Raw genomic sequence first — 13,187 nt, forward strand, 5'->3', positions numbered from 1 at the left:
CACACACACACACACACACACACACACACACACACACACACACACACGGAGAGTTCCCTAGGGATACAGAGGTGCCTCCGATCTAATCAAAAACAAAAACCAGAGGATTCTGGAACGACATCACAGACCCCTGAGAGTTGTGCCTTACTAATAACCCACAATAACATTTGCATATTACTTCACAATTTCCCAATCAGTGTAACTTCATTGGCTCCGCTCGCTCTCTGCCCTCACCCTGCCGCAGCCACAGACCCTCTGAGCTGGAAAAAGGATTTTGACACACCCCATGCCGGTGGTTTGCAAATCGTCTTGTGCAGAGCCAAGGAAGTGTTCCCTGTCATTATCTGGAGGCTGCTGGGGGCTGAGGAATTAGCCAATTAGAGTCCCCCACACCCACCCCAATTTCAACGACCCTGCAACCCCTCTGGCTATTTTGTACATTGAGGTTCTTTGGGGTTCATTTGAAAAGGGGATTTTCCTGCTGGACAGTGTGAAAACAACTCACTTACTCTCACCCCACCTTCCTCCACTCCCTGCCCTGACAGTATATATAGGATCCTGAGGCCAAGACAAAAAAACGTAGCCACCCACGGTCACTTAGGAGTCAGTGGTAGAACCAGAATGAAAACACCCTCTTCCTGAATCTAGGGTATACCTAGGAGTAGTTAAGCAAAAGAAAACCAGGGCTGCAGGGTCAGCAGATCCAGCTCCCAGGTCCGAGGCCATCCATCACCAGCCACGGTGGCATCGACAAGCGATGCAGGCAAAGCACACAGTCCAATGCAGAGGTGCTTAATGAACATGCATTTTAGCCCCTACTTCAAAATAAGCCAAAACCAGAGAGGACCCTCAGCACCACCCTGCTTCTTAAACCCACCAGAAATCTGTGGCCTAGACAAACCTTCATGCCTCCCAGCAGTAAAACATCTCCAAAAAGAGAGCTTGAGGGCCTGGAAGACCTATTTGTCCACCCCGAGCACAAGAGGGAGGTTTCACTTCAGGTGAAGAAGGAGACTTGGGCTGTGCCTGCGTAACACTCACCCCTCCTCCGTCCACACCAGCTCCCCCGGGGAGAGGACGTCGGTCAGGCACCTGCGAGGAGGAAACAGCGTTACGTTAGCTCCTCTGAAACCAACCAGAGTTCGTGGACCCAGCAAGGAGCTGGAAACTGAGAGGCTGGCGTTTAGCTCTCTGAGAAACCTTAGGGAAGTTGCTGAACCTGTTAAACAGAAAGGCCTGTGCGACTCCACAGCAGGGCAAAAGGGAAAGTAACACTTCTGAAGCTGAAGCGGACAGCAGGGGCCAGGGAGGGCCTGGGAGGCCAAGGTAAAGAGTTCAGTCTTAATTCTAAGAGCAACGGGAAATCATTGATTCGCAAGGTAGAGAACAGACTGGAAACGGGCAAGAGTAGCTCTCCACGTACGTATTAGGGGTTCCCAGGGCCCAGACTGGGGTAGTCACAGTAGAGCTAGAAAGAAGTGGATAGATTCAAGAGATCCTTAAGAGGTGGTCGCCAAAGGATTTGGTGGGGGACTGGATGGGAGGGGGAGGAGGGAGAGCAGGGGCCCGCCTACCCCTCAGGCACCTCCTTCCATGTCAGTCCTGGTGATCTCCAGCACCCGAAAAAAAACCATACCCATTGCTCTCTCAACCTGGCCTCTCCTTGCCTTGGTTTCCCCATCTGTAAAATAAGTACAGTTGGACTCAGTGGTCCCTACGTTCTATTTAGCATTAACATTCTGTTCTGGTCTAATTCGCTCACAGAAAAATTAAGGCTTAGGGGCAGGTCCAGCCTCGTACACAACGGGGCAGGAGTGTTGGAGGGAGAAACCTCAGGTCCCCTAGGCTCAGAACAGTAAATCTCCAGGGGAGACGAGACACCTCCACGTCACACAGATCACAAGAATCAGGTGAAGAGGAAGGTCACTTGGGCTGAGGCTGCGAGCCCCACGGCCTGCTCTCTGCCCCAGCTCTGGAGGCCACCACGGGCCTCAGGACACTGTCACTCCAGCTGTGACATCAGTCACCCAGCGGCTGACACCCTGCTTCCACATCCACTGTTTCCCAGCACCTGGGGTTGACCACGGGAGGCCAGTGAGCGAGCATGCCTAGGGAGACAGGCAGGACAGTGGATAGAAGTTCAGGCTCTGCAGTCACACAGACCTAGTAGGAATTCCAGCTCAACCTCTCTCTCTCTCTCTCTCTCTCTCTCTCATTCTGAGGCCTGAGGCAAGTCACTTCACCGCTCTTTCGCTTGGTTTCCTCATGTGGGAAAGAGGAGTGACAGTGTCTGCTCCCAGGTCTAACAGGAGGATTCAGTGAGATGTACGTGGAAAGCTCAGCATAGTGCCTTATCACCATGAAATAGCAGCCTCCACTTACACAGGTGGAAACCGAGACCCAGAAAGCGAAATGACTCACTGAAGACCCCTTCAGCAAACCAGCTGATGCAGGGGTGAGGCCCAGAGCCCGCATCTGGAACCATGAGGTCGGGTGTGCCCCATTTTGGTTCCGACTTCTTAGATGGGGAAGTTGAGACTAAGGTATTACAAGTGACTCGACCAAGGCCACAGAGAGAATTAACGGGAGAAGAGGGATTTGAACTCAGGCCTCCTTGATGAAAAACCCCCTGGTGTTCTCCGTGGATAGAGAAGCTTCAGATTTCAGGGCCCCATAAACCTGGAACAGGGACAAATGGAAATCTGGGAAGGGGGCACGGTGGGGGGTGGGGAAGCAGCAAAGCTACCTTAAGAGGAAACCAGAAGGAGCTGGTGAAACAAAAACCTCTTTCTCAAAAGCCCTCTCTGGGGACTGGGCAGGAGATGAGGGGGCTGACAAGCAGGGCCATCGTCTGGCCAGGGGCTGGGCTGAGGGTTGGATCTAAACAAACAGAAACGGATCCAGCTTGGCCACCGACTTGCTGTGTGATCCTAGGCAGGTCACACACATACACACACACTCAGTTCTCTGTTTCTTCAACTCAAGAATGAGATGGTTATTCTGAATGGTGTTGAGATTCCCCACTTATAAGAGACTAATAATAGGGCGCCTTGGTGGCTCAGTTGGTTAAGCGACTGCCTTTGGCTCAGGTCATGATCCTGGAGTCCCGGGATCGAGTTCCGCATCGGGATCCCTGCTCAGCGGGGATTCTGCTTCTCCCTCTGACCTTCTTCCCTCTCATGCTCTCTCTCTACCATTCTCTCTCTCTCAATAAGTAAATTTAAAAAAATCTTAAAAAAAAGAGACTAATAATAACCATTCCTCACAAGCTCTAGACTCCTGATCAGTCCCTGCTCCTACAACCCCAAAAGGTGGCCTCTTAATGTTACAATACGGTGGGGAAGTCCCGCCTTTGGGCTCTGGCCCTATAGCCAGGTCTTTGGCATCATCTGTAAAATGGGTACATATCTTTGCCTGATCACTTACAGAATGGGAAGATCCAAGGAGCTACCTCAAAGGCAAGAAATCCCCTGAGGCAACAAACAAAGCAACCTCACCCCAGTCCTCATCCCACATCCACAGTAAAGCTCTTTTAACTTTTCCTTTCCCTCTGGCCCATGTCCCCTTCAGACAAATAGAACAAGAGAATTCAAGCTGAGGGATGCAACAGCAGTAGCAACAACCCCCACAACCAGTAGTAGTTGCCAATATCTGACTCCTGACACACGCCAGGCCCTGTGCTAAATCCTGCACGTAATCCCCTCAATCAATGAGGAAATCCCACCGGTAATCTAAATTGATAGATGACAAAGATTCAGCCAAGTAAAGTGACTTGCCCAAGGTCACACACAGAGCAAGGGAGTGGTGTGGCCACCTAGACGCAGGCTTTTCATCTGACCTCGGGAGTCTTAATCTTATCCTTGAGGCTGGGGGGTTATCCAGGGTTAACATTCCACCACAGGGCATGGCTCAGATCTAGGCAGTGGGGGCGGGGGGGGGGAGGGTGTGAGGAATATCTGATCTCCAACCCCCACACACAGCTGCCCCAAATAACTAGTCTTTATAGTCTTTTTGTATTATTATTCAAATATGTCCAGCTCAACTCTCTGGCTAGAACAGCACTGTCCAATAGAAACATAATGCAAGCCATATATGTCATTTAAAATTTTCAGTAGCGGGGTGCCTAGATGGCTCAGTCGGTTAAGCGTCTGACTCTTGATTTTGGCTCAGGTCATGATCTCAGGGTTGTGGGATCGAGCCCCACAGTTGGCTCTGTGCTGGGTGTGGAGTCTGTGTGAGATTTTCTCTCTCCCTCCCCCTCTGCCCCTCCCTCCCCTTCTCTCTCCTTCCCTCTCAAAAAATAAAATAAAATTTTCAGTACCTGCATTTTAAAAAGTACAAAAGAATGGGTGAAATTAATTTTTTTAAAGATTGTATTTGTTTTATTTATTTGAGAGAGAGTGAGCATGCCTGCTCAGGCAAGTGTGAGATGGGGGGAGGGGAGGAAGAGGGACAAGCAGACTCTGCACTGAGCACAGAGTCGATGTAGGGCTCAATCTCACGACCTGAGCCGAAATCAAGAGTTGGATGCTCCACCGACTGAGCCACCCAGGCACCCCTGAAATTAATTTTAAAAGTATATTTATTTAGCCCAATATATCCATTTTAACATGTAATCCATATACAAGATATTAAGATAGTTTACATCCTTTTTTTTCATACTAAGTCTTCCAAATCTGTCATGCATCTTACATTTAGAGCGCCTCTCGATTCTGATGCTCGATTTTCAGAAGATATTTAGATCCCCTTAGCCCTTACCACCGAAAGTATATTCATGAATCTAATCATCTTATCTATGTAGAAGTTTTTTGATAACCAAATGGAGCATTCTTTTTAAATTTCAAATCAATTAAGATGAAAAATTCAGTTCCTCAGAGCACTAGCCATATTCCGAGTGCTCAGTAGCCACATGTGGCCAAGCGGCTGCAGTATGTACTGTAACCTCTAGAAGGTCAAGTCCTAGAGGGCAGGGCTGGTGGCCCCCATGGCCCACAGCCAGAGCTAGGCCTCCCAAAGTACAGTTGAGTCTGAAGAGAACGGTATCTTCTCATTCGGTGACCCCCTACCGAGCCTAGTATTTTTATCTACCCCCGGCACATACTACATTCACAGTGATGGTGACAAAGGCATTGGGCGTACCTATTGCTCAGAGAATGAGTATAGCTCAGAGGGGAGGGCCACCCACCAAGGTCACCCAGCTTTGACCCCAGTCCTGTCTGACTTGGAAGCCTGAGCTCTGTCCCTAAAGCTTGACAGGGGCCGGGTCTGGGGCTGTCTTCTAGAGAAAGAAATAAGCCCTTGCCACTGTTCTCACGAACCCCTCCTTCCCTAGTCTAGCACCAGAGAATAACCCAAGACAGGACACCCAGTGAAGAGGATGAAAGGGAAGGAGAGCAGGAGAAAGGCATTAGGTAGTGGTCCCGAGTACAGAGCTTGGGCCACTTGTGACACCATCCCCACTCACCGCCCCCCCCCCCCCCCCCCGACACACACATACACATGAGGCAGGAGGGAAACCCAGCAAGGTCCACGGCTGCCAGCCCTCCGGGTGGGTCCCTGGGGCCAGGAGCCCTTCCTGTCCTGCACCTCCCCCAGGAGCAGTCACTCGGAGGTGCTTGGACCAGGGCCAGAGCCATTACTCACCTCCCAGGGTCACCTCAGCTAGAGTCAAGGGAAAGGGTCCAAGAGGCAGCCTGCCCCCTGGAAAGAGGGGAGGAGCAGGCCCTGGAGGCAGATTCCAGAGCCCGGAAAAGGTGGCAGGTGGAGGCCAGAAAAGCCTAGTCAGCCCCGCCCCTCTCCTGGGGAGCAGAGCTCGCCCTCAGCCCCCACACCAGCCCCACAGCGTTAAACTCTCACCAGCTATTAGGTTTAACAATTAACTTTGGATTCTTTCCATTTCAGCAGGAGGCAGCCCCAGCAAAAAGTCCCATCTGCGGGTAGGGGGACTTGGAAGGCGGGGAGAAGAGGAAGGGGTAGGTGTGAAGGGAGAAAGGGATGACTAGTGAGCCCCCTCACTTCCCCCTTCCTGTCTTGTCTTACCAATGTGGGACAGCCTTCACACTAAGGCCTTAAGTTCCATAAGGTCAGGAGCAGTGACCTGGCACACCGTAGGTGCTCAATAAATATTTTTAGTTAACAAACAAGGGGGCAGGGTGAACTAGACTAAAACAGGCCAGCTAGATGGGCAGACTGATGAAGACCAGGAGACACAAGGTGGCGTGCCCTGGGCTGGCGCCTCCCTGACCCCTTTGACTCCAGGCCCTCCCTGAGACCAAACTGGACTGAGGACTGGACCACAGCCACCTAGGGCATGCCAGGGGTGTGGCTTTGAAGGAATGTCCCCCTAGCTGTGATCTTTGGAGCCCTCACCTCTTCCCCCACAAACTGAGTGATACTGCTACGGTATTGGTACAGCAGGCAGGGCTGTCTGGGGCCAGGCCCAGAGATGCTGCGATGCTGTGGGCCATTGTAATACAATCGTGTCTCTTGCTGCTTGGCAACAGTCTCCTCTTCTTAGGCCACCGCCTGAATTCCGCCACCCCCCAATATTCCTCTGACTCCCACCTATGTGGTCCTTTTTCCTTTCCGGGAAGGAAAGCCCAGAATAATGACAGTTCCGGCCCACTCACATCCCACTCACCTGGGATCACATACACACCCTGGCAACAGCTTGCTACCAGTATGACATTTGCTTGTCATTTACACCCCTCCTTGGGTTCCTTGGCCCCCTCCTCACCCTCCTCCCCCGCCCCCAACACAGGCCGAGGTCCACAGCCCACCTGGGGCTGGCGCTGACCTCACGGTGGCCAGTTCACTCACTGTTCTTGGGGGGGGGGGGCTCCCCGTTCTGGGCCTCCGCTTCCCGATCTGTGTAGTGTGGGGAGGAGAAGGGTGGATTGAGAGGTTGTTTCTCCTGCTGGCCAGTTCTGATATTTAGAGATTCTGACATTTCTGGGATCAATTTGCACTTTACTTTCAGACAGACCAGACTTCAGATCTCGACCTTGGCAGGTAAACAGGCAGCGTGTTATTATGGGGCAGACTCCAAGGGGGGCCTACAGAGGCCTGGGACTACAGCCCACCCCTCACCATTCTCAGCTCAAGCCCAAATAGACAGACAAAGGGGGGTGTTGGTTGTCCCCACTCACCGGTCCCTAATACTTCCACCATAAGGCCCTACCCTTCCAGTCTTCTCTCTCTGGTTCTCAGTAGTGACAGCATGAGCCATCAAGCCCCCAAATTCTTCTTGGCAAAACAAAGCTTGACACTGCCCCTGAATCAGGGCGGAAGGAGGGGGTGCTGACCCCAAGCCCCTTCTGTGTGGAGATCTGGAGCTGCCTCTGTTTCTACTCTGCTCTTCCCTGTGTCCTTCCAGCAACTCTTCAAGTATGCTCCCCACCTTCCCATCTCCAGCCTGGAGCTCCCCTCCTTTACCTCCACAGGGAACACCTGTCTACACTGATTATGGAGTCTACACTGATCTCTCCCTCCTCAACTCACTCTGCCATGTTTCTGCCAAATGCTACTCCTTGTGGGAGAGTCTTACTGCCCCTACTTGACCTTAGAACGCTGGAAACCAAGGGACTCTTGCCATGGTTTTTCTCTGTGTCTCACTCCCTCCCCCCAGCACGATGCTCAAACCACAATAGGTGTCTGCTGAAACAACAATGATAATAACCGTTAACTGAAAAATAATGCATTATAATCATATATTGACCATTTGTTCTTTACAGTGCTCAGATCTCAGCATTTTACACAGAGCATTTCAGTTAATCCTCCCAACCTCCCCCCCCCCCCCCCCAAAAATTTTTTTCCCCCCCCCCTTTTTTTTGCTGAGGAAACTGAGGCTCAGAGAGGTAAAGTGACTTACCCAAAGTCACACAGCCAGGAAATGGCGGAGTCAAGACTGGAATTTAAGTTCTTACCCACTGCCCTACTTGGCCTCCCTCCAATCCACAAAGAAAGGAGGGGACATGTGTGAAGTCATAGCCTGCCAGTGATGGGGGCAGGGGGCTGGAGGCTCCAGAGAACCTAGCCCAGCCCAAGGCCAGAGGCAGATTCTGCAAATAAAACTCAGTAACCTTCTTTTAAGCACCTGCTCTGTCCAAAGCCCTGTGCTAGGTGCTGGGGAGCAAAGAATGACACATAAGACATCCTAGTGCTCACAATCCTACAGGAGACAAGCTCTGTCCCAAGATATAGCTAAGAACAGGGAGAACCCCTCCTGGGAGGGGAACAGATAAGGTGCTCCAGGAATGCAAAGGAAAGACAGATTTTCATTATGGGGGTGGGGCTGGGAGGTCCACAAGGTTTTGTGGGACAGAGGGTGGCATCTGAGCTGAGCCTTGAAAAGGCAGACAGGATTTCAACAGTGATTGGAGGTGGGGGGTGGCACTTCTGGCAGGGAAGAACCCAGGGGCCTGGAGCAAGACACAGCTAAGTGCTGAGCACATCCCAGGAGCCTCAGGAAACACATTCTCCAAGCCCCTCTCCTTGGCATGGGCCCCCGGTATCCAGCCCTGAAGAGAGCCCACCTTGAGCATCCCTAGACTCACAGGCACCTGGATCACTTACTGTGAATGGGCAGAGAAAGACAGAAATAGCTGGGCACCTGGGCATGCGGTTTGACAGGAAGGACTCAAGGGCTAGAATCTAGGCTCTGTATGAAATCTCTAAAGATGGAAGATGCTAAAGGGAGGGGCAGTCCCTTCAGAGTGGGGGGAAGTTCGGGGAGGCAGCAAGGAAAAGGGCAAAGAATTTGAATTGGGCAGCAGGAAACCCGGCTTCTAGAAGCACAGATCACAGCTACATGGCAACTAACCTGTCCAAACCCCTTTTTACAGCACGGAAAACTGAGGCCTAGGGGAAGGAACTAGCCCACAGTCCCTCAGCATCTTCACTTAAAACCAGCCATGTGCTGAGAAGCAGGAGAGATCTGCCTTCAACTCCTGACTGCCACGAATCCCCCAGCGACCCTTCTCCAGTCATTAGGCTCCCACTCTATAAAACAACCCTGAAGATGGATCATGACTCAAAGACACAGATGGTGCCTACGGAGCCTTTCCCAAGATCAAGGCCCACTCTCAAAATTGCGCATACTGCTTCAGAAGTTCACGAACATTTGAGACCAACATTCTGCAAGGGCAATCTGACAACCCTTGGTGTCACAGTCACCTTGACCAGGAACCTGTTAAGACAGGCTGATTCCAAGGCCCCACCATGGATCCCACCCTCCCAGGAAGCAGCTGAGTTTGAATCTCTGGGTGGGTCCTGGAAGAGAGCATTTTTTTTTTTTAGCAAGCTCCTTTTTGCTACTCCTGGGGGAGAAAATTTTGAGAAGCCCTGCCTTAGGGAACCCTCGGAGGTGGGGGTAGAGGTGGTGTGCTGAACTACTCTCCTTTTAGCTGTTTCACATATTGAACTTCTGCTTCCTTGCCTAGGAAGAGAGGGCTCCGTGGCTCGAAGGTTTAAGGCCACTGTTCATTAATCAAAGTTCCTTCTGGTTGAGCCACCTGCTCAAGCTGACCATGGTCATGATGGGGGTGGGCAGAGGCCCAGAAAGCTGACTGCAGCTGCGTTCTGAGATCAAGCAGCCCTACCTCCAAGGGAGTCTGGACTCCAAAGGGCTGAACTTGGGATGAGGGGTTCCCTAACAACCCCAGCCTGGAGTCTCCTTTCCACTCTCTGGACTGTCTCGCTCTGGCTCTTAACCTGTCTGGCTTCCTTCCTTTTCCTTTCTAGCATGAGGGTCCTCCAAAACCTGAGTTTCCTGGCTCCAGCCTCTGCTTCCCTCCCCTCCACATCACTGAGCCAGATACAGGATCTCCAAGCCCCCAAGCACCCTTCCAAGGAGACAAAGCTATCATTCTTTGCAGATGATAAGCTTATTTAACTAGAAGACTCAGGATAATCAATGAAAAACTAAGGCGACCAATGACCAAACAGCATCTAGGGAAAATGCCAAGTGCTTTCAGATCTGCCCTGTCACCCGCCCCTGACAGGTGGGCACTGCCTAGAACCAAATGGGCTCAGAGCCCTGGCCAGCCCCAGGGCTGACACTGTAAGAAGGCCAGTCCCTGAGTGAAGTGATGGCGCAGGCTGGGAGGCAAGAGACCTGGACCGGAGACCGGGCTCTCTGAGCTAAGAATTCGTGCTCTGAATTTGAGCAAGTGCACATCCCACTGTGAACCCCTAAACACTCTTGAATGTCCCATCCAGGGCAGCATGGGAATGATTCAAGAGTACCCACGGGCTTTGGATAGATCTAGATTTAAATCCCAGCTGTGCCACTTGCCGGCTGAGGGCTGGGTAGGCCTTGGGCAAGCTACTTAGCCTCCTTTAATAAAATGAGGATCTAATCTCTGCCTCGCTGGGTAGTTGCAAGGATTAAAAGACATAAGGCATGTAACTCGCTTAGCACGGGGCCTGGCACATGGTAAGCCAATAACGTAAGTGGCTGTTTATCAGTCACCAGAGTGAGCCTCTGACGAGGAAGACTCTAGGCTTGCTAATTCATAGTGGCCCCAAGCAACCCCAGAACCACCCGCTTGAACTGGGTCTAGAGGCTTTATCTTTAGACCTCTAATCTGGAGAGAAGATGGGGGGGGTGGGGCGCAGGACAAGGGAGTGAGAAAAAAAGAGGCGGGAAGAAGGTAAGGAAAATCAAGGGGTGAAGAGGGGCCTGGCTCCCCCAGTTTGGGGAAAAGGAAGATGACTTCAGGGCAATTGCCAAGACAGGATAACCTCTCTCCTTTCCAGAGCCTTCCCTACGCCCGCCAGGACAAGGCTTAGAGTGACACAGCCTGCTGAGAAGCACAACCTGGCTGTCAATAGGGACATTGAAGCCTTGGGTTACCTCCAGGCTCTGGCTCCCCACGTTGCTGCCGCCTGCCCGCCCGTGGTGGCCTCCTCCCCGCTGGAGCAAGCAGAGATGGCCAGAGCCAGGCTGAGACAAACAACCTGCCCATTCAGCCTGCAGAGGCACTGCCTGCTCACACTCGGGCCTCAGCTTCTGACCCTGACTCAGCAGGACTCTTCCGGCTGGCTCCCCATCTCTGAGCCCTGCACAGCGCCCTCTCCAGGCCTCTACCTGCCCCACGATGCTGCTCCAGGGGCCAACGTTGCAACTAGGGGGAAAGCACCGTTCTGACGGCAAACAGGAGCCACAAACAAGGTGTGACCAGCTGTGTGACTTTCGGGGCGTCACTTTCTCTCAGAGCATGTTTCCCTTCTCTGGCTAATGAGGGCAACGAAGAGCAGGGACCATCGCTAAGGCCCTCCTGACAGCAGCTATGCTTCGTAGGATATCGGCGGGCACACAGGGGCACAGAGGACTTGCCTCGGGAGAGGAGTGGGCGGGGCGGGCCGTGCTGAGAATGCAGTGGACGTGGCAATGGCCAAGGCTTATTATGCTGATGACGATTATAATTGAAAAGCCCAGCAACAAACTCTTAAGCAATTTACAAAAAGCGGTCTCATTATCCCCTGGGATTCGCAATCTGGTGAAGTGGATAGAGCTGGAGGATGCTTATTCACATCGGGCAGACGAGGAAGTGAAGCAAGACTTGAGTGATGCACCCCAGCTACGAAGGGCAGGGCAGGGGGCACCGGAGAGGAAGGGATCATTATGGGGTGCCGACTGGGCACCACCTCACCAGGCTAACCCACACCTGCTATCCAGACCAGGTATGACCACCACAGCATGCCATTGCAGGGGCTACTGTCCCCATTTCCCAGGAGATGAAACTGAGGCTGAGAACAAGTAACTGCTTTCTCCTTAGCTCATGCTGCTCCATTGCAAAGCCTGGATTTGCACCTGGGTTTGCGGGACTCCAGGATTTGCCCTCTTTCCACCTACCTGTATGTACCGGGTTGAAAAGTGTCCCCCCAAACTCATGTCTACCCCGAACCTCGGAATGTGACCATATTTGGAAAAAGTCTTTGCAGATGTAATTCGTTAAAATAAAATGAGGTCATACTGGATTAGGGTGGATCCTAAATCCAATATGACTGGTGTCCTTATAAGAAGAGGAGATGACACAGAGACACACGGGGAGAAAATCACATGACAACAGGCAGAAGCAGCCGCAGACCAAGGAATACCAAGCACTGGGGGCAACCAGCAGGAGCTACGAGAAAGGCGTGGGACAGACTCCCCCACAGAACCCTCAGAAGGAACCAACCTTGCTGACACCTTGATTTCTGACTTCTGTCTCCAGAACTGTTGAGAGAATAAACGACTGCTTCTTTAAGCCACCCAGATTGCAGTACTCCATTAAACAGGTCGGGGAAATTAATACACTGCGAATCCACTGAGCAGCAGACCCGGGATTCTTATTTTCAGATTCCCACTCACGAGGCAGCCTTGGAGGTTAAGGGGTCTGAGGGACCGTGAAAGGTCATTCTTTTCTTTTTTTTTTTTAAGTATTTTATTTATTTGACAGAGAGAGAGAGTGCACAAGCGGGGGGTGTGGCAGTCAAAGGAAGAAGCAGACTCCCCGAAAAGCAGGGACCCCGACGCGGGGCTGGATCCTAGGACACCGAGATCATGACCCGAGCCGAAGGCAGACACTCAACCGACTGAGCCACCCAGGCGCCCCGCGAGAGGTCATTCTTATCTCTCCTTTACCTCCCTGACCCAAGCTGGCCTCAAGTCCACCACCGGTGCTTCTTTTCTAGGTCTCTATCCACCCTCTGAGCCCAGTCTCCAAGTCAACAGTCACCACCTGCAGAGCTGTGTTTTTGAAATGCAAATCTGATTCTTCCAGGCTAGCTTAAGCCTCTTCCCTAGCTTCCCACCACCTGTGGAACTCCAGCTCTTCAGCCTGGGCCAGATCTTGTCCCAAACTTCCTCTCCCGGCCTTACTTCTGGCCAATCACCCCGACCTGTCCCCACCACTCACCACCTTCTGCTCCAACCACATGGAACTATTTGGAATTTCCCTAACAAGCCCGGTGCCTTTGCACATGCTGCCCTAACTACCTGGAAGACAAATCCAGCCCAAACACCATCTCTTCTCTTTGTAAAGCCTCTTCCTTCCTGAACAACCTCACTCTGATGCCTTGTATATTGTACATCTTTACATGTCTGCCCCTTCACTCAGCCTGTGAACACTGCTGGATTCATTTCCGCTTCTGGAGGCTTAGGGCCCAGCACAAAGGCATTCAAGAGTGTTGAACTGAATTGC

The 13,187-nt window shown here is 52.1% G+C and overlaps 1 protein-coding gene across 7 annotated transcripts in view; it reads right to left on the reverse strand.

The window, feature by feature from the left end:
- The window catches only part of EPB41L1 (erythrocyte membrane protein band 4.1 like 1), a 139,137-nt gene that overhangs the window by 104,127 nt on the left and 21,823 nt on the right, over nt 1-13,187 (reverse strand). For 3 of the 7 annotated variants that reach the window (XM_073880476.1, XM_073880478.1, XM_073880475.1), the window contains one exon: nt 1,042-1,092. The exons of the other annotated variants lie outside the window; for them this stretch is intronic. The gene's annotated coding sequence lies outside the window, so the exon portion shown is untranslated. The remainder of the gene's footprint in view (nt 1-1,041; nt 1,093-13,187) is intronic. 7 annotated transcript variants of the gene reach the window in all.

The sequence above is a fragment of the Callorhinus ursinus genome, unplaced genomic scaffold (genome assembly GCF_003265705.2).
Source record: "Callorhinus ursinus isolate GAN/ISIS: 27379988/994484 unplaced genomic scaffold, GSC_fseal_2.0 scaffold38, whole genome shotgun sequence".
Classification (NCBI taxonomy): Eukaryota; Metazoa; Chordata; class Mammalia; order Carnivora; family Otariidae; genus Callorhinus; species Callorhinus ursinus.